Below are 22594 nucleotides of genomic sequence, written 5' to 3' on the forward strand. Positions count from 1 at the left end.
TTCTAAGGAAGTACAGTCGACTCTGTGCCTTCCTGCACAAGGCATCTGTGTTGGCAGTCCAGTCTAGCTTCTCGTCTAACTGTACTCCCAGATACTTGTAGGTCTTAACCTGCTCCACACATTCTCCATTAATGATCACTGGCTCCATATGAGGCCTAGATCTCCTAAAGTCCACCACCATCTCCTTGGTCTTGGTGATATTGAGACGCAGGTAGTTTGAGTTGCACCATATCACAAAGTCCTGTATCAGTTTCCTATACTCCTCCTCCTGTCCATTCCTGACCACCCCTCTATGGCCGTGTCGTCAGCTTTCATAGGAGCTTTCTTCCCTCTCACTCTCACAGATGCCATAAAGGTTGGTGGTAGTATGGATAATGTAGAAGCTTGTTGGTTACAACAGGATATCAATAGGATGCAGAATTGGGCTGAGAAGTGGCAGATGGAGTTCAGTCTGGAAAAGTGGAAAGTCAAGCTAGAGGGTGAATGGCAGGATTCTTACTAGTGTGGAGGAACAAAGAGATCCTGGGGTCTATGTCCATAGATCCCGCAAAGTTGCAGTGCTAGAATGGTTAAGAAGGTAAATGGTGTGATGGCCTTTATTAGTTGAGGGAATGAGCTCAAGGAACATGAGGTAATGTCGCAGCTCTATAAAATTCTGGTTAGATCACAGCTGGAGTATTGTGTTCAGTTCTGGTCACCTCCTTATATGAGGAATGTGGAAGTTTTAGACAGCGTGCAGAGGAGATCTACCAGGATGCTGCCTGTATTAGCGAGTATATCTTATGGAGAAAGGTTGAGCGAGCTAGGACTTCTCTCTTTGGAGCAAAGGAGGGTGAGAGGTGACATGACAGTGGTGCATAAGATGATACGAGGCATTGATAGAGTCGACAGCCAGTGCCTTTTTTTATTATCAAGATACACATAATTTTAATGTGGTTGGAGAAGAGAATGGGGTAAAAGTCAGAGGTAAGTTTTTTTTACACAGGAAATGGTGTGTGCATGGAACATGCTGCCAAAGGTGGTGGTCAAGGCAAATAGGAACCGGCCATGGTCATTTAAGAGATTCTGGATGAAATCAAAATGAAGGGCAATGCAGGACAGAAACATCAAATTGATCTTGGAGTAGGGTCGAAAGTTGGCAGAACATTGTGGGCTGAAGGGACTGTACTGTTCAATGTCCTTTCTGTCTATGAACTATTTTCATTCTCTACACTAACAGTCCTGCAGCACGACTAACCTGGTGTTTCAATGTAATTCACTGATGAGATGAATTTGCAAATGGGTTCTTGCCCACTGGGTCTCCAATCACTTGGGGCCCTTCCCAATACTAAATAGGAGAAATTTCCAGGAATTTCCATCACATTGGTCAAAGAGGGACTAGAACTTTCAGCTCAGATTATCCTCCATGCTGAATAAGAACAGACTCACCTTGAATATCAAGTTTCTGTCATTGAAAGAAACAGGACAGTTTTAAAATGACAACACACACAAAATGCTGGTGGAACACAGCAGGCCAGGCAGCATCTATAGGGAGAAGTGCTGTCGATGTTTCGGGCCAAGACCTTTTGTCAGGACTAACCGAAAGGAAAGATAGTAAGAGATTTGAAAGTAGTGGGGGGGAGGGAGAAATGCGAAATGATAGGAGAATACCGGGGGGGGGGGGGGGGGGTGGGGGTGGGATGAAGCTAAGAGCTGGAAAGGTGATTGGCGAAAGTGATACAGAGCTGGAGAAGGGAAAGGATCATGGGACGGGAGGCCTCAGGAGAAAGAAAAGAGGAGGGGGAGCACCAGAGGGAGATGGAGAACAGGCAAACAACTAAGTATGTCAGGGATGGGGTAAGAAGGGGAGGAGGGGCATTAACGGAAGTTAGAGAAGTCAGTGTTCGTGCCATCAGGTTGGAGGCTACCCAGCCGGTATATAAGGTGTTGATCCTCCAACCTGAGTTTGGATTCATTTTGACAGTAGAGGAGGCCATGGATAGACATATCAGAATGGGAATGGGACGTGGAATTAAAATGTGTGGCCACTGGGAGATCCTGCTTTTTTTGGCGGACCGAGCGTAGGTGTTCAGCGAAACGGTCTCCCAGTCTGCGTCGGGTCTCACCAATATATAAAAGGCCACACCGGGAGCACTGGACGCAGTATACCACACCAGCCGACTCACAGGGGAAGTGTCGCCTCACCTGGAAGGACTGTCTGGGGCCCTGAATGGTGGTGAGGGAGGAAGTGTAAGGGCAGGTGTAGCACTTGTTCTGTTTACAAGGATAAGTGCCAGGAGGGAGATCGGTGGGAAGGGATGGGGGGGACGAGTGGACAAGGGAGCCGCGTAGGGAGCGATCCCTGTGGAAAGCAGAAAGGGGGGGGAGGGAAAACTGTGTTTGGTAGTGGGATCCCGTTGGAGGTGGTGGAAGTTACGTAGAATTATACGTTGGACCTGGAGGCTGGTGGGGTGGTAGGTAAGGACAAGGGGAACCCTATCCCGAGTGGGGTGGCGGGTGGATGGGTTGAGGGCAGATGTGCGGGAAATGGGAGAGATGCGTTTGAGAACAGAGTTGATGGTGGACGAAAGGAAGCCCCTTTGTTTAAAAAAGGAAGACATCTCCTTCGTCCTGGAATGAAAAGCCTCACCCTGAGAGCAGATGCAGTGGAGACGGAGGAATTGTGAGAAGGGGATAGCCTTTTTGCAAGAGACAGGGTGGGAAGAGGAATAGTCCAGATAGCTGTGAGAGTCTGTAGGCTTATAGTAGATATCAGTAGATAGGCTGTCTCCAGAGATAGAGACAGAAAGATCAAGAAAGAGGAGGGAGGTGTCAGAAATGGACCAGGTAAATTTGAGGGCTGGGTGAAAGTTGGAGGCAAAGTTAATGAAGTCGACGAGCTCAGCATGCGTGCAAGAGGCAGCGCCAATGCAGTCGTCGATGTCGCAAAGGAAAAGAGGGGGATGGCCTCCTCTATTGTCACAATGAATCCAAACTCAGGTTGGAGAAACAACACCTTATATACCGGCTGGGTAGCCTCCAACCTGATGGCATGAACATTGACTTCTTTAACTTCCGTTAATGTCCCTCCTCCCCTTCTTACCCCATCCTTGACATACTTAGTTGTTTGCCTGTTCTCCATCTCCCTCTGGTGCTCCCCCTCCTCTTTTCTTTCTCCTGAGGCCTCCCGTCCCATGATCCTTTCCCTTCTCCAGCTCTGTATCACTTTCGCCAATCACCTTTCCAGCTCTTAGCTTCATCCCACCCCCCCTCCCCGGTCTTCTCCTATCATTTTGCATTTCCCCTTCCCCCCGCTACTTTCAAATCTCTTACTATCTTTCCTTTCGGTTAGTCCTGACGAAGGGTCTCGGCCCGAAACGTCGACAGCGCTTCTCCCTATAGATGCTGCCTGGCCTGCTGTGTTCCACCAGCATTTTGTGTGTGTTGCTGTTTTAATTACCAGCATCTGCAGATTTCCTCGTGTTTGCAGTTTTAAAATGGTCATGTTTATGTCTCATATTTATAGCTCTGCTGCATTTCGTGGGGGCAGCGTGCTTTAACTTTGAGAGGGACACCTTAGAAATTTTTAGTGTTCAACCAGCAGAGCCCAGAGATAATTTTAGCCCAAGATCTGTCTAATGAGTCAGTGTGGATTTCCCTAGAGCAGGCAAGGCCAGAAGTGCATGCATTCCACTGACAAACTCCTACCTGCCTTCCCCCCCCCCCCCCCCCCCCCGAAATTAAAGGTCAGACTGCATCTGTGGTCGAGTCATTCAGATTCCTGGGGATGACCATTACCAATACATTGAAATGTGAAAGCAAGTTACGCTCATCACCAGTAAAGCCCAGCAGAGTTTGTTCTTTCTACATCAGCTTAGAAAGTTTAACACCTCAGGGTGAATTTTTTATCTGCCACCATTGAGAGTGTAGTGATCACCTTTAACACTGGTTTCCCACCACTTCCTCTCTCTCCAAGTGCAGGTTGCAGTGAGGGGTCCATTCGGTTAAGATCACTGGCTGTCAGCTATGAATTTAAAAGACCTGTTCATCTCCAGAGCTAAGAAAGGAACTGAAAGAATTTCTGCCAGCTCCACCCACCCCAGCAGTCACCTATTCACCAAATCGCCACCAGGGAGACACTACAACCCATCTCCACCAGGACTACATGTCACCTCCGAAGCTTCTTTCCTGGTTCTCAGCAGAACTCCCTCAGATGTAATACCCTAGATATCCCTGCACAACATCCATTAAATAGTCTTTCTTCCTCTCTTTGTTCTGTTGGTAATTATTGAGTCTGTTTGTAGGTTCACATTTATTTAAGTTTGATTATTGACGTAGGCACATGTGAGCTTTCTGCCAATTATTGATTGCTCATGGCTGTTTGCACTACTGTCTTGTAACTGCTGGTTGCTTTTGTGTTGTCTGTTATGGTATTGTCTCGTGTTTTATAGTTGGCACCAAACCACAATCATACCTGGCAATAAACTGATTCTGACTCTATTTACAGTTTTATTTCCAGTTGGAAACCTCGTCGTCTCTACCCTCTCCTTCCATTGAGCCTCACACCTACCCAAACACCTGTGACTGACCCTCACATTGTCTTTCCTTCATGATATATGGATCTTGAAGATGTTTTTGGGGGAAAGCAATTGATGGGGGAACTGCCTGGAGTGTGAACTGATGGTTTACTTGGATATCATAGTTCAAAGTACAGTTATTATCAAAGTATATATACTTTATATAACCTTGAGATTCATCTCTGTCTCAGCACTCACAAAACAATGGAACCCATTTAAAAAAGAAGACAATCAAACACCCAATGTGTAGAGAGGGAAAGAAACAAATTTTGCAAACAGTAAAAGTAATCAAATAGCATTTAGAACTGAAGTTCACGAAAGAGAGTCTGCAGACGTGAAGCCAGCCTTCACTGCTGCTGATTCAGGAGCAGACCACAGCCCCAGTTCAGCACAGAGCCAAGTAAACGTTGCTGAGCAGTGAGCTGAACTGGCCTGACCCTCGCCTCCAGCCCCGACACCCTGACCTTTTCAAATGGGCCTGGTGCTTAAATTGTCCAAACCTTGGGTCGTTCCTTTGCATTGGACCTGGGCCCTTGTGCTTCGATACGTTCTCAGCCCGGAGCCTAAGCTCCGAACCACACAATATGGTTCACGAATTTCAGGAATCAGGAGAAGGCCTCTCCTATGGCCAACACTTGGACACCATCAGTAAGGACACATCACCCAGGTCACGCCCTTTTCTCATTGTTTCCACCAGGAAAGAGGGACAGGAATCTGAAGACACATGCTCAATGATTTAGGAACAGCTTCTTCCCCTCTGACATCAGATTTCTGAACGGACATTGAATCCATGAACTTTACCTCACTACTTTTTAATTTCTATTTTATATACATATATATACACTCTATAATTCACAGTTTTTTACTGTCTATTAATATGTATAGCATTGTACTGCTGCCACAAAGTTAACAAATTTCATGACAATGCTGGGTGAGTGAAGTTGAATGAAGTTATCCCCTCTGGGTCACCTGCCTGTTGACTGAGGGGTGATAACTGTTCCTGAACCTGGTGGTGTGGGACCTGAGGCTCTTGTACTTTGTTTCCTGATAGTAACAGAGAGAGGAGAGCAGGGAGAATAGAGCTATGGGGAATAACCAGATCAGCCATGCAGCCAAACATCCATTGAAGTGGAAAATGGTCAAGTCCTGCTCTTATTTCTTGTTGTATAAACTCTCCGATGTTACCTTCTGTGTTCATCGCTCCAGGTGACCATCACAACATCCAGGTCCCATCAAGGGCTCAGTGCAATCATTCTGCAACAGCCCCCACCCAGGGCTCAATGATGTGGGTAATTAGCCTCTCTTCCCCACCATCCATCGTTTTCCCAGATGAGCAGAAGAGTAGGGATCTCATGTCACAGCTGTAGTTGGAGAGTAGAGTGCAGTTTTACCATCATGTGACAAGAAGAATGTATAGCAAAAGGAGGCGACCAGGAGAGAATCAGTAGGACACGGCCCAGAATGGAAGGCTGTAGTTATATAGGGAGCACACACAATGTGCTGAAGGAGCTCAGCAGGTCAGGCAGCATCTATGGATGGGAATAAACAGTCAATGCTTCGGGCTGGTTCCCTTCATCAGGGCCTTGCTGTCTATAGTTAGAAGGGGAGATTGAATAGACAGGATTGGTTCTCACCATAATGGAGGAGGCTGAGGGGTGACCTTATAGAATTTATAAAATCATAGGGGATATAGATATAGCACTGTGCAAAAGTCTTAGGCACATATATATAGCTAAGGTGCCTAAGAGTTTTGCACAGGACTGGATTTGTCAATGTAGAGCAGAGAGCGAGTTTGTAAATCTGGCGGGAGCATAGAACGTTGGGAATGGCGGCGATGGAGAACTGTGGGAGGGGTGTGGTACAGGTGGCAGAGAAGGAGTGCCAGGGTTTGGAGGGTGGTGCAGATGCAGACACATCCAGCCCTGAGACTCCAGGCAAGGTCATTTGATTCCAAACAATTGGTTTATTTATTGATCATTACAGAATGTCTCTGTGGTGCTTCCTGCTCCCCTCCTTCTCCCTTCCCCGTCTCCCAACCATGATTCCCCTCTCCTTGCCCCTTTCCCACTCTTAGGCCACAATAGAGACCCATATCAGTGTCAAGTTTATCATCACGCACATATATCATGAAATCCTGTTTTTGCAGTGGCAGCAGTACAGTGCTGTACATAAAATTACGATAGGACTGTGCAAAAATCTTAAGCACCATAGCCATTTGTATGTGCCTAAGACTTTTGCATAGTGCCTTTAGGTTGATAGAAACTTTTTCCAAGGGTGGGGTATGTCTAAACTTAGAGGGTATAGCTTTAAGGTGAAAAGGGAGAAATTTAATAGCCAGCTAGATTGATTTGTTCATCACATTAGCAAGCTGTACCATACATTTAAAGTTTTATGAATAAGTGCCCCCAGGTCCAGTGATTTTGCACCCCCTCCCTGATGATTGGATAAATTATGTAGTCTTGCAGCATGGAAACAGGCCCTTTGGTCCAAATGGCCCACATCAACCTGTTTGGCCCGAAACGTTCCAGACCTTTCTTGTCTATGTACTGTACCTGTCCATCTGTCTTTTAAAAGTTGTTATTGTACCTGCCCCCACCAGCTCATTCCATATACGTCACATCCTCAAGGTTCTATTAAATCTTTCCACTTTCACCTTTAACCTATGCCCTCTAGATCCTTTTTCACTATGCCCTCTAGTTCTTGGTTCACAACAATGAGAAGAATTTCTGGAATGAGGAGAGTGGTGAATTATTGTGTGGCAGCTGGGTAGGGTAGACCTCTGCCTTGTATGATGTCCCTCTCGATGAGCGTTGATGATATTGTAGGACCATGGTTCTGCGTTTATGGATTGGACTTTTCCATTTATGGACTGTGGACTTTTATATTCTGTATTGTATTTTTACCGCTCGTTCCTTTTCCATTTTGTTGTGTGAGGGGAGGGTTTTTGGGGATTGATGGGGAGGGTGTTTTGTGAGCTTCTTTTTGAGGGGAGGGGGGTTGTTCGGGGGGAGGGGGCTTTTGGAGGGTTGATGATCGGGATGTCATTCTGTTTTGTACAGGGGGTGTGGGTTTGATGTTTCTCTCTCAATGACTTTCATGTTCTTTCATTGTTTCATGACTATTTGGAGAAGTTGAATTTCAGAGTTGTATACGGATACGTGCTTTGATGATAAATGAACCTTTGAACCTTTGAAGCTGTGGAATTCATTGCCAAAGACAGCTGTAGAGGCCAGGTCATTGGGTATATTTAAAGCAGAGGTCGATAAGGTCTTGATTAACATCAAAGGTTACAAGGAGAAGGCAAGAAAATGGCTTGATTGAGTGAATCCTTGTTTATGCCCTCATGGTTTCATATTCCTCTTTAAAATCACCTCTCAGTCTCCTGTGTTCCAAGAAAAAGAATCCATACCCTGCTCCCCCTCCCGGATTGAAGGCTTCTCCTGCGCTCCCTCTCCAGAGGCACCTAAATTATATCAGCTTGTGACGCACTGTCAATGTGTTGTTGAAGTTTTCTGCTCCCATCTTCATTCTTTATATTGATAGCTTTTGTGAGTGTAAAGTGCAAATCATAAATACAAGTCTAAATGTGGGTTTACAATGGCCCTGGTAAAGCTCAGTGACCACTTGCTGGTGGCAAAGAAAACAATTAAATACTTTATTATTTACACTTTTCCTGCTAAACGATCACTGCAGAATAACTTCCCTGCCGCAGTTGAGCTTTTGAATTACCTGTACGACCTGGCATCTTTGTGGTGTGAAATAAAGTCTGGAAGGTTCAGGACGGTTATGGCGTGGCTTGTACAGGCCAAAGAATGGAGAATGAGCCATTGATGGAGCAAGCTTGTAGGCAATTTGGTGTGGCGGAACCAAGACAAGGTGAGCAGAAGTGAGTCAGGTCAAGGTGGAGCCTAGGCTTGAGAGCAATGAAAGACCTGAGCTTTAATTACTTTAAGCACCGAGCCAAATTGGAAAGGTTGGGTATGGGCTGAATTGAGGCAGTGGGGCTCAGGACTGAGAGAGTTTGAAGTGGTAGGGCCTTGGTCTGAGAGCAAGTAACAGACCTGTCTCTGTAAATGTCCTGAATAGTGGGAAGTTCACATCCACAGATGCGCTGGGCTGTCCGCACCACTCTCTGCAGAGTCCTGCAATTGAGAGAAGTACAGTTCCCATACCAGGCAGTGATGCATCCAGTCAGGATGCTCTCAATTGTGCCCCTCTAGAAAGTCCTAATTATCTAGGGACTCATGCCGAACTTCTTCAACTATCTGAGGTGAAAGAGGTGCCATTGTGCTTTTTCACTACACAGCCAGTATGTACAGACCAAACAGGATCCTCGGTGATGTGTATACCGTGGAACTTGAAACTGTTCACCCTCTTAACCTCAGATCCATTGATGTCAATAGGGGTGAGCCTGTCTCCATTCCTCCCGTAGTCCACAACCAGCTCCTTTGTTTTTGCCACAATGAGGGAGAGGTTGTTTTCTTGACACCACTGTGTCAGGGTGATGACTTCTTCTCTGTAGGCTGCTTCATTATCATTTGAGGTAAAGCAGATCAATGTAGTATCATCTGCAAATTTAATCTGCAGGTTGGAACTTCAGTTCTGAATGCTATTTGCTTACTTTTATTAATTTTCTCTCTGCAGATTCAGTGACGATCTTCTGTTTTACTGGGTTCTATTTTTTGTGTTCTGTGGCTGTCTGTAAGGAGACGAATCTTAAGGTTGTATAAAGTATACATACTAATGCACTTTGAACATTGAACATTATCTATTTATAACCAGAGATATATTGATTCTATTATTAAACCCTGTAGGATTCCACACCACCACTGTCTCACGTCCCTTGGCCTGTTGCATGCTAAAGTTACCACCACTGAAGGATCACGGAACAACTTTATTTGCAATACACATTTACATGTACAGTGTTAGGAGTTTGCTGTGGGTTGTTGGAACCTCAAGAAACAACATTCAACAATTCTAAAGAATAAACAGCCACATAAAAATTGATAAATAGTTTATAAAAAAAATAAAAAGGAGCCAAGCATCTTAAAATTGTCACGCCACTGTCACTTTACATTAATATCATCTTTCAATCATTGAAACTAATCAGGAAAGTGATTGTTGCTGCTGAATACTCATCACCTGTTTATGATTCATCCTCCCTCAGGCCACGTTAAAATGTTGGCCAGTGTACTTTCAATATTTCAGTATCAGACACTTTCCCACAGTGCTGGATCATAGGGGCAGTAATGGTGAGATCTTGAATCAGCCTTTTTCACGTTACTGAATTCAGAAGATTGTCTTTGCTGGACTGCAAGAAGTTCATCACGAGTAAACTAACCATGACCCCAATGCAAGGTAACCAAAGTAGGTCAGCTCATTTGTGAAGATGCTGTAAAAAAGCCACAAGAGTCTCGTGAAAGCAGCTTTCTAATTGCACAAACAAGTAATATTGTCTGAAGAATAAACAGACCAGAGCATGGTCAAGGACAGCAACATCACCTAAACCTCACCTACTCCACTTCCAGTCACAGATTTCATACTCTCTCCAATATTAGTAAAAGTGTATTGAACTTGGAATGCATTTACTGTAGATGCATTTTCACAAAAGAGCATGTAGACTCGAGTGTATTACACTTATGGGAATATGTGCTGGTGTGTTTAAATAGAAGGCTGGCCTGACATTGAACTTAAACACTAGGCTGTCTCTTCTGCATTTTATTTGGTGAAGGTTGAAAGAACAGAGAGTTTACAGCCTTAGGAGATGGGAAGAAAGTATCAGACCCCGCCCCCTCACCGCCCCACTATGGTAATAAAAAGATCTTGCCTAATAGAAGAGCTCTGCTCCCTGATCTTGCCCAATGGAAGAGCTCTGATCTTGGATCATGTGGTGCCCAGCTACAAAGGAGGAGACTCCTACTAGAACAAAATAAATACTATTACATTAGTTAACAGATCCTTTGCAAGTGAACTTTATTATGTCTAATCAGTTTCCATATCATGTCTGCTATGGTGTGATTGGTGATCAGTGTGATAGGGAAAGGCCCTGACAGTATAGAGATGACTAAGCCCTGAGCTCATTATGAGGTATTACTGAAGGTGAAATTTCTACACAATCTTTTTGTACATCATTCAGCTTCTGGCAGCTGGCACCTCAGGTACCACATCTGATGAAAAACCAAACATAATTTTAACTTTCGAATTGACTTTAATATCATTTCCTGCCAGCTATCTATTGCACAGTTACACAGAACTATGCTCCTACTGTGAAACATACACAGAGTCTCATTGGTAGAACTTTTCATGTCCAATTTCTCTCTTATCTCTCACCTCAAAGATGTTGACCCTAATTGGGGTGCATGTTCCCACAGAGACCGACCTTGAGTGCAGTACACATCTTCCATCACTAACCCTCCTTAGTGTCACAGACACAGATACTTCCACTCATTAACAGAAGAGATTCAGCAGATGCTAGAAATCCAGAGCAACACACACAAAGTGCTTAAGGAACTCAGCAGTTCAGGCAGCATCGATGGAGGGGAATAAACAGTCGACGATTCAGGCTAAGACCCATTACCAGGATTGGAAAGGAAGGGTTCTGGCTTCTTCTTCCTTCCTTTCCAATCCTGATGAAGGGTCTCGGCCTGAAATGTAAACTGTTTATTCATTTCTGTAGGTGCTGCCTGAACTGCTGAGTTCCTCCAGCATTTCAAGTGTTTACCCTTCCACTCATTTATGAGTCCTACAGACTCTGGCTCACCCAGAGTGCCATCACACAGATACCAAGCCTCACTGGGCAGAAGTCCCACAAACACTGTCCTTCTCCAGGGGTACCAGTTTCCCAGACACCAACAATCTCTGGAGTACATACACAGACACTACATCTCCCTGGGTTAGATGCCAAGGACACCAACACTGTCCGGGGTACATTTCCACAGAAAGAAACTTTTAATAATGTACTAGTCCTACACATTTATGGTCCCAAATACTCTGAACCCCTCTGAGGACAAACCACATGCACCGATGCTCCCTGAGTGTCAGTCTGGAGCTTGAGGCCTAGTGTTCAGTGATCAGCTGGTCCTGGGGTTGATGCTGACGATCAAGGCCCGAGGGTCGATTGGATGTCGAGACATCCTGAAGTCCTGATTCTGTGATTCTTTGAAAGTTCTCTGGAGAAGTTGAAGGGACAATACCTGTGGCTGCAAGTCTGCTGGAGGCTGAAGACGGTGCGTCCTGGGGTTGGAGAACTGTATAAGTGTGCGGGTGGGTGGGTGGGATGGAGGAATCGGCCTTGTTTTGCTGTTGCTGCTTTGTTGTGTTCTGTGTTGTTCTGCCGAGCATTGTGGCATGCTATGTTGACACCAGAATGTGTGGTGACACTTGTGAACTGCCTGAGCATATCCTCAATGATGCATTTCCTTGTATAGGACATAGAACACAGAAGAGTGCTGCACAGGAACAGGCCCTTCGTCCCACAATATTGTGCTGAACCAGCTAAAAACCCCCCAAAACTAATCCCACTTACCTATACAATGTCCATATCCCTCCATCTTCCTTAAATCCAAACATCTCTTAAAAGCCTCTGATGTATTTGGCTCTACCACCATACCAGGCAGCACATTCCAGGCATCCACCACTCTCTGAGTAAAAAACTTACCCCTCACATATCCCTTTGAACCCACCCCCTCTCACCTTCAATATATGCATCCTGGTAAACCTCTTCTGCACCCTCTCCAAAGCCTCAACATCCTTCCTATTGGGCAGAAGATACAAGAATCTGAAGTCCCACACCACCAGACTCAAGAACAACTGCTTAGCTTCAACCATTCAGTTCTTGACCCAACCAGCATAGTCCAAACCATTACCTCAATACAACCACACTATGACCATTTTGTTCCCTGTGCACCACAATGGACCTATTTCTGTCTGCTTTTTTGAATAATTTTATATCATCTATGTTTAATTTGTGAACACTGTGTCTGTGATACTGCTGCAAGTATGTTTCTCGTGGTACTTGTGCATACCTGGGGGCGGCACAGAGGCGTAGTGGTTAGCGCCTCGCTTTACAGTGCAGCTGTGAGATGAGGGTTTGATTCCTGCTGTAGTCTGTATGTTCATTGACAGTGTTGTTTCCTCCAGGTGCTCAGTTTCCTATGCACACAGTTAGGGCTAGTGAGCTGTGGGCATGCAATGTTCGTACTGGAAGTGTGGCGATACTTGTGGGCTTCTCTGCACAATCCTCCCTGATCTGAATTGACATAAATGATACATTTTCACTGTTACTTTTGATGTACATGTGACAAATAAATCTAATCTAATATGGCAATAAACTCAACTTTGACTTTGAAGCATCTTCATGATGTATACTGTTGAGCTTCATCACAATCTTATGTGATTGATGTGATCGATGTGATAGTTTCCCATCCTACTATTGATTATGGGGTCATTCCACTCAATTGATCCTCATTAGGGAATCTCCTCACCTCTTCCCATTTTAAGTGAGGATACTCTTTATTAAATATGAAGATGGAGATTGCACACAGTGTTCTGCATCTTTTCAAAACCCTGTACATTAGCAACAAGACTTCTTTCCTTTACATTCCATCCCGTTGCTTTCACCTGCAGTATTGAGGGATGGCTTAAACTAACTCCATTATGGGCACCAGCCTCCCCAGCATGCCAGCTTCATCATGGGCACCAGCCTCCCCAGCACACCAGCTCCAATATGGGCACCAGCCTCCCCAGCATGAACAATCTTCAAAAGGCAATGCCTGAAAAAGGCGGCATCCATCATTAAGGAGCTCTATAACCCAGGATATGCCTTCTCATTCTGGGAGGAGGTACAGGATCCTGAAGACATACACGCAACATTTTAGGAACAGCTTCTTCCCCACTGTCATCTGTTTCTTGAATTGGCATTGGATTAACCCATGAACACTACCTCACTATTTTTGTTCTCCTTTAGCACTAACTATTTTATTTTTATATATATATATATTTCTTATTGTAATTTATAGCTTTTTAAGTATTGTTCTGTAGCGGTTGTTCGTTGTGTCTGACGATGATGGGAGACCTGTGCAGGAGAGCTTTTAAAGTGGAAAAGTTATTGCACTGGGACAGTTCCATTCTCTTGACCTCGGAAGTCTGGGTCCAGTGGTATGAGCAAGCATCTCAAGCTGGGGTCTTCCTGGGTTGCAGTGGATGACCATAACGTCTTCTGTGCCTTTTCATGCATTTTGCTCTCCACAAATCGTTGCAGAATTGCCTTTCTGGCCATTGGATCTCACTGGAGATCTCATCTGCCCAGTCTGCCGGAGCTGACTTTGCATGCTAGGACAGGCATGAGCCAATCTCACTGGGGTATGAAGGCCCGCCGGCTGCCCTCACCTGGTTTAGCCCACTTGTACCGACCGGGGTGTGGCTGCTGTGGCATGCAAACAGCTACTTGGAGCTACAAGTGAGAGCTGAGTGTCTGGTGTGTGCATGAGGTGTCCATTCTGGGGCAGCTCACTCACCTTTGCTGTTGCAAAGCAAAAAATTTCACGACATCTGTCAGTGATATTAAACCTGATTCTGGTAACTTTTTTTTTGAGTGGCCCAGGCTCCATGAGCTGAAAGGCCTCATGTACTGTAAAATCCCTCTGAGCCTACATGTGAGAATACTTAAGCCTGCTGCACCATCAGCAACGATCGATCTTACCACATATTGGAGCCGCAGGGTAGCATAGCGGCTAGCACATTGCTTTGCGATACATATAATTTTCTGCTATTCTATTGAGATGTTTGCCCACACTGTCTTCCATCAGTCAGAGGACCATTTAGTTTGTCCTCTGTGGATACAGTTTTGATTTTTGGCAATTTACTTTATCCTCTACCCCTGTGGTTTTGCCACTTGCATAGCTCTCCGGGTTTAGGAACTGCCAGGGAAGCCCACTTGGACTGACTCAGAATTAAGCTACTTGTGAAAGGGTAGATATATTTGGAGAGAGGGGGCAGGGGAGTAGGGTTTTGAACACCTGTTCTGGTTGCTAATGGCACAAAGGTATGCATGGAATTCTTTGCTTTCCTCTGCAAATGAATCAGGCCACTTGCAAATCCTTGGCTAACAATCAGTTAATTTTGTGTTTTTAGCTTTTATGAGCAAGCAAGCAAAGGACAAGTTTGTCACTGTTTAATAAACACAAGGGATTCCATGGATGCTGGAAATAAAGAGCAAATCACATAAAATACTGGAGGAATGTGGTAGGCCAGGCAATATCTATGGAAATTACTAAATAGTCAATGTTTCAGGCCAAGATCCTTCATCAGATCTGGAAAGGAAGGGGGAGGATGCCAGAGTAAGGAGGGGTGAGGAGGGGAAGGAGAGCAAGCTGGAAGGTGAAAGGTGAAGCAAGGTGGGTGGGGAGGATGAAGTAAGAAGATGGGGGGTAATATGTGGAGAAGGTAAAGGGCTGGAGAAGATGGAATCTGATAAAAGAAGAGAGTAAACCATGGGAGAAAGGGTAGGACAAGGAGCACTGGGGGAGGTAATAGGTGATAGAAGGAGTCGATCACTAGCTTGACCAGCTATAGTGCTCTGAGTAGTCAGCAAGGAATTCACCATTCTTCTCAAGTAACAGTCGGTAGAGGCTAGGGCCCAGAGTCCAAAGCAAAGGAGGAAGCAGGCTATGGAAGCATATTGGCTATGGAACTAAACAAGGAGATATGTTGCTCAATATCTGCTTACTAGGCAATGCCAACACACTAAAGGATAGCATTAGAATTAGAATCATGATATGATACGATATGGTTATTAAAGGGCCCATTGTAATTCATGTATTTTTTATGACTTCTCTGGACTATGGGACTGAACATAGAGATAAGTTTTTCAATATTAGACTATAACACCATAAGACATAGCAGCAGAATTAGACCACTCAGCCCATTGAGTCTGCTTCATTAGTCCATCATGACTGATTTATTTTCCTTCTCAACCTCATTCTCCTGCTTTCTCCCCATAATCTTTGACACCATGATTGGTCAAGAACCCGTGAATCTCTGCTTTAAATATACCCAATCACTTGGCCTATACAGCCATCTGTGGCAAAAAATTTCAAGGATTCACCAACCTCTGGTGAAAGGATTTTACCCCATCTCTGTTCAAAATGGACATCCCTCTATTCTGAGGCTGTGCCCTCTCATCTTAGACTCCCTCACTGTAGGACACATCCTCTACATATCTAGGCCTTTCAATATTCAATATGTTTCAGTGTGATTCCTCCTTCCTTCTTTTAAACTCCAGTGAGTACAGGCCCAGAACCATCAAATGCTACTCATATGTTAACCCTTTAATTCCTGGGATAAATCTCGTGAACCTCCTCTGGACTCTCTCCAATGCCAGTACATCTTCTCTAGATAAGGGGTTGTAAACTGCTCACAATACTCCAAGTGTGCTCTGACCAATGCCTTATAAAGACTCAACATTACCTCTTTGCCTTTGTATTCTAATTGTCTCGAAGTGAATGTGACAATTGCATTTGCTTTCCTCACCACTGACTCAACCTGTAAGTTAACTTTTGGTGAATTCTGCACCTCAAATTTTAGAATTTTCTCTCCATTTAAAAAATATTTACCAAAGGGCAAGACCATACACTTCTGGACACTGTATTCCATCTGCCACTTCTTTTCCCATTCTCCAAATCTGTCTTAAATCCTTCTGTAACCTCTCTACTTCCTCACACTACCTGCCCTTCCATTTATCTTCATATCATTCACAAACTTTGCCACAAAACCATCAATTCTGTCATCTGTTATTGACACATAACTTTTTTAAATTGATTTTTTATGCATTTTCTACAACACTACAAACAAAAAAACCCCCCAAAAAACCAAATAGGAAATTTGTACAGTGCAAGATAAACATACAATAGTAATGTAATACAAAATAAAATAATTGAAAAAGCACCCAAGTTGAAGTCGTGTAAAGTTAGTGTCCACCCCAACCCCACAAAAAAAAAACTCCAGACCAACCAAAACAAAATGTAGAAAATATAAATCAGAACATTCAAACCCCCAAAACTGTAAATACAATTGAAAACAAAAGACAATAATGCCTACTACCAAAAAAAGCTGAAAGCAAAGGACTGAAAAAAAAACTTAATTAAAAGGAAAGTTATGAAAATACTCAATAAAAGGTCCCCAGACCTTATGAAACTTTATATCCAAATTAAGAATTGAATAATGAATTTTTTCAAGGTCTAAACAGAACATGATATTGTTAAGCCATTGAGCATGCGTGGGTGGGGCAACATCTCTCCATCTAAGAAGAATTTTGACACATAACAAAAAAAACGGTCCCTATACTGACCCTTGTGGAACACCTTTAGTCACCACCAGCCAACTAGAAAAGGCTCCCTTTATTCCCACTCTTTGCCTCTTGTCAATCAGCCAATGCTTTTTCCATTCTAGTATCTTTCCTGTAACACCATGGGCTCTTGAGTTATTAAGCAGCCTCATGTGTGGCACCTTGTCAAAAGCCTTCTGTAAATCCAAGTACACAACATCCACCAATTTTCCTTTGTCTATCCTCCTTGTTATTTCTTCAAAGAATTCCAACAGATTTGTCAGCCAAGATTTCTCCTTTAGAAAGGCATGTTGACTTTGACCTATTTTATCATGTGCCTCCAAGTTCTTCAAATCCTCATCCTTAATAATAGACTTCAACATCTTTCCAACCACTGAAGTCAGGTTAGTTGGCCTATAATTTTCTTTCTTCTGCCTCTCAACCTTCTTAAAGGGTAGAGTGACATTTGCAATTTTCTAGTCCTGTGGAACCACTCCAGAATTTAATGATTCTTGAAAGATCATTACTAATGTCTCCACAATCTCTTCAGCTATATCTTTAAGACCCCTGGGGTGTAGTCCATCTGGCCCAGGTGACTTATCTATATTCAGACTTTCCAGGTTCTCAAGCACCTTCTCCTTAGTAATAGTAACAGTACTCACTTCTGCCCTCTGACTCTTTTGCATTTCTGGCCTATTGCTCATGTCTTCCACAGTGAAGACTGACACAAAATACTTAGTAAATTTGTCTATTTCTTTGCTCCCATTATGACCTCTCTAGCATCGTTTTTTAGCAGTCTTCCTTCTTAGTCCTGTAGAAGAGTCTCAGACCGAAACGTCAACTGCTTATTCATTTCCAAAGATGCTGCCTGAGCCATGGAGTTCCTCCAGCATTTTGTCTGCGATGCATTAAATTTATCTTTGAATTGAGTCTATTGACTCCTTGGTCAATACTTTGACTAAATATTAAGTTAGGCATTTCACTTTAAGTTGGGACAAAGCTTCTCTGTGCAAAACTTGTCAGTTGGATGAGATTGCAATGTGGTTGAAAAACCTTGCCACATACACTCCGTTATCAGAGTATTTCTTCATGTTATTTGAATAGTATGATCAATGCTGACGAGCAGAGAGAACTGAAGATTCTTGTACACAGTTCATTTCTCCCTCAGTGCTGCTTTCTTATGAGACAGTGCTGTTTCTTGGATTGTTGCGTGCAGAATTGTAGTACACTCGATGAAAAATCCTCAGGCTCCCTGCAGATAAGATCCTGATCCACCCATTCTTCCCTTTCACTCTGATAGCCTCTCATGAACCATTAACCACGCAACACGCAACACAAGGAGGAGTGTCATGGTTTGAACGCTTCCCCCTCTCTGAGTTGTCCCACGTAACAGAAAGTGGTGTTGGATAGAGAATTGCTAACTGATATTAGGGTTACATAATATGTAGTGTTATGTAACAGACAGTCAGATAGGATTCCTGAGATCTAAAAACCTCAAAAGGGAACAGTTTGAGGGAAATGATACCTAGGCCTAGGAAGGTCTCAGTCACACCATGAGTTTTGAAGGATGATATTCCAGTTTGCTAATGACGTGTTATATTTCTGCAGAAACTTAAAGAGAGTGGGCTATTGTTGGCCAGGGAGTGGGATGGTGAAATTGGAGAGTAACCAGTAGCAGTTCATCCAGATATCTGAAAACAGGTGATGGTGACTCCAAGCAAAAAATAAAAACTCAGATCAAAATTTGCAAATGAGGTCGGAACATAGTCTTGTTTTATTTGGGAGATGCTGATAAGACAGGGATTGGCTGAAAATTGGATGAGGCAGCACGGTGGCGTAGTGGTTAGCACAACGCTTTACAGAACATGCGACCTGGGTTCAATCCCTGCTGACTCTTGTAAGGAGTTTGTACGTTCTCCTCCGTGACTGCGTGGGTTTCCTCTGGGTGCTCTGGTTTACTCCCACAGTCCAAAGATGCATCAGTTGGTAGGTTGATTGGTCATTGTAAATGTCCCGTGATTAGGCTGGCATTAAATCAGGGGATTGATGGGTGGCTTGGCTCAAAGGGCTGGCAGGGCCCACTCTGTGCTGTATCTCAATAAACACAGGTCTAAGGTAGCCACCATCTTCTTGGGCCTACACTCATCTCTGAAGCATCTGGACGGTAAAGGCACCAATGTTAGATGATCACTTATTGACTATAGCTCTGCCTTCAATAATATTTTTCCAAACAAGCTCATCTGAAAACTCTTAAACTTGGGAGTCCAAGTCATAACTTTGCAGGTGGATCTTTGACTTTCTGACCAGCAGATCACAGTCAGTAAGGATAGCGGCAACACCTCCATCATGTTTATTCTCAACACTGACACACCACGAAGCCTTGCCCTCAGCCCCTAACTCTCCTCACTCTACAGGTACAACTGTGTGGTCAGACTCTGCTCTATATCTAGACAATCCCACTGTATTGGGGCTTAGCTCAAATAACAGTGGGTTATTTGGACTGAGATACAGAGTTTAGTAACAGGTTGTCATGATAACATCCTTAATGTTGGCAAAACAGAAGAGCTGGGCAAGGGTGTGGAGAGTTTCATGTTGCTTGGAATAAACATTACCAAAAACCAGTTCTGGTCCAACCATGCTGACATTATGGGCAAGAAAGCCTATTGTTGCCTCTAATTCGCCAGAAGGCTAAAGAAATGTTCATGTCTCCTTTGATCCGCACAATTTTTATCGATGACCATCGGAGGCATCCTATCTGGCTGTGTCATGGCTTGGTATGGGAACTGCACGGAACGGCAGGGAGTTCAGCACATCACTTGAAACAACCTCCCCTCCGTGGACTCAATCTACACTTCTAGTTTCATTGGCAAAGCAGTCAACATCATCAAATATGTCACCCAGCCCAGATTTTCCTTCTTCTTCCCCCTCCCATCAAGCAAAAGGCACAAAATACTGAAATCACACACCACGAGGCTCAAGGACAGCTAATACCCCACTGCTATAAGATTATTGAATGCATCCCTAGCACAATAAGGTAAATCCTTAACCTCACAATCTACCTCATTGTGACATTGTGCCTTACTGTCTACCTGACAATTTCCCTGTACTGCTACACTTTGTTCGACACTCTGCTATTGTTTTACCTTCAACTACCCCCATGTACCGTTGCAATGAATTAATCTGTATGGGCAGTATGCAAGACAAGTTTTTCACCGGACCTTGGTACATGTGACAATAATAAACCAATTTATTTGTTTACCACTCACCTATTTACCAATTCTCCTCTACTTGAAAACCTTTTTGCAAATCCATGTCTGGTCACCGCTCCTTATGTTTCCTTCCTTAGACTGGGGTCCATCTTCTGATTAAGTACTTCTATTGACATGAAAGGCAACGCGCAAATCCACATTGGAATTGTTACTTAATTAATATCTTGGTAGCTTCAACTACTTGCTGAATTTCTGAAGCTGACAGAGCAACGGCAAAGTGAACAAACTGTTAACTTTCACAATCTCTGCCCTCACCACAACTTATCACCACTGAAGCAATATCTAACTAGCACACAGCATATAACTGTTACTGAGACAAATTCCCAGTCAACCAGACTTCCTGTATGCCTCAACTCTGCCCACTCTTTAGCTATGATCCATGCATGCATGCCTTTTGAATGCTGCTCGATGTGCACATTTGTGTCAATTGGATGCAATCTATCTTTACGTGAAATATTGCGGACTATTAGCCATTTAGGTTTGGCTATTTGGAAGTTTGGTTGATCCCTGAGCTTGGCAAAATATTTGCAGATGTTTCGGCTCCAATCGTAAGTGCACACTGATGATGGCTTCTCAGTTGGATCTGAAACATCTGCAAACATCTTGCCAAAATTGGTGATCAATCAAACTTTCAATCTATCTTTTTATTTATCCAGGAAGTGTGTGCGTGTTTATACACTTGTGTCTATATGCATGCATTGCTTACTTACTGCCCATTATGCTGCTTTTGTTTAGGGCAACAGTGAAGGTCCTCCATCTCTGCTTGTGTTCAGGGCTGCCTTCATCACGTCAGTAACTTCCTCTGGGTTTTCTCTGCTGTCAGTCACACAAGTCCTGGGTGAGCACTCAGGAATACAGTTGCACTCAGGTGGAGAAGGATTCTTCATTGCTGTTTCCGTAACAATTTTGTTTTACCGGTCAGGGTTGTTAGCCCTCAGCTGAACCTTTGAACCTGGAGGACCAGAGGGCCACTCTTAGCCTTGCCTCTATCCTTTAACCTGCTTGGAATGGGTGACCATACCACCTGTCCATCACATCCCACTGCTGGGTCTTCTTCTGCTTCTCTTCCTCCTATTGTCCACTCTCTTCTCCTATCAGATTCCTTCCTCTCCAGCCATTTACCTTTCTCATCCACCTGGCTTTGCCTATCACCTTCCAGCTATCCAAGCTAAGCAGGTGCGACATCTTGCTCAAGGGTGACCTGCAGGCTAGTGGAGGGATGGAGCGCCACTCCTGTTTTGGTAGAGATGTATCTCCACCCTGCCACCCAAACGTATAGCAAATAGATTAAAAGATAATAGTTCTCTTTCATGAAGAACATTAACGGAGGATTTACAGTTTTTCAGAATTTGAACTGTGCTCTCTGAACGTGTTGGACAATAGCATCTGTAGTAATAATCATTCCAGACAGGAAACTCATGGAGATACCAGTTTAGTTTGTCTCCCAGGAAGTCTTAATTAACAATTTACAATGAGATGGAGGTACTCAATGTTAGCTTCATGTGTAACTAGCTCTAAGGGTCCCAATACGAATGGCGTGTGTAGTGGAATTGAAAGATAACACGCAGTGTTGGACACTCAGTGTCTGTTACACATGCAGTCAGTGCAGGATACACTCAGTAGCCACTTTGTGAAGTACAGGAGTGGAACTGGTCTAGCCTTCTGCTACTGTAGCCCATCCAGTTCAAGGTCTGACAAGTTCTTCTGCACACCACTGTTGCAACGTGTGGTGAGCTGATTTACTGTCGCCTTCCTGTCAGCTTGAACCAGTCTGGCCATTCTCCTCTGATCTCTTTATTTAACAAGGTGCTTTCACTCACTGGGTAATTTTTGATTATTGCACCATTCTCTATGAACTCCAAAAACTATTGTGTGTCAAAATCCCAGAAGATCAGAAGTTTCTTTGACATTCAAACACCACGGTTTGGCACCAACCATTGCTTAATGGTCAAAGTCGCCTAGATGACATTTCTTCCCCATTCAGTGGTTTGGTCTGAACAGCTTTCTCTGTGACGTATCTCTGCTCTCCGTTTGTGTCTATCTACCATTCTCTGTCTGTATTTCTGTCCTATTTTCTCTCTCTCTCTGAAGTAAATGACTGTTACATACACAGTCAGTATTTGGACTATGTCCTACACAGAACATGTATGTAACAGGGATGTAACAGACTGTGTGGGTAACAGTGACTGTGTGTAAACACTGACTGTGCAAATGTTGACTGTGTGTGTAACAGGGACTGTGTCCAACAGTGACTGTGTGTAGAAGGACTGAATCCTACACTGGCTGCTGTGTGTAACAGTGACTGTGTTCTACACTGACTGTATGTAACAGGGACAGTGTCCAAACACAGACCATGTGTTTTTCACAGACTGTGTCCTACACTGACTGTGTGCATAACAAGAATGGTGTCCTGTACTGACTGTGTGTGTAACAGGGTCTGCGTCCTA

At 44.0% G+C, this 22594-nt stretch overlaps 1 pseudogene; it reads left to right on the forward strand.

Moving 5' to 3' along the window:
* The window catches only part of LOC140739672 (sin3 histone deacetylase corepressor complex component SDS3-like), a 138429-nt pseudogene that overhangs the window by 28148 nt on the left and 87687 nt on the right, over nucleotides 1–22594 (forward strand).

The sequence above is a fragment of the Hemitrygon akajei genome, chromosome 16 (genome assembly GCF_048418815.1).
Source record: "Hemitrygon akajei chromosome 16, sHemAka1.3, whole genome shotgun sequence".
In the NCBI taxonomy this organism is placed as follows: Eukaryota; Metazoa; Chordata; class Chondrichthyes; order Myliobatiformes; family Dasyatidae; genus Hemitrygon; species Hemitrygon akajei.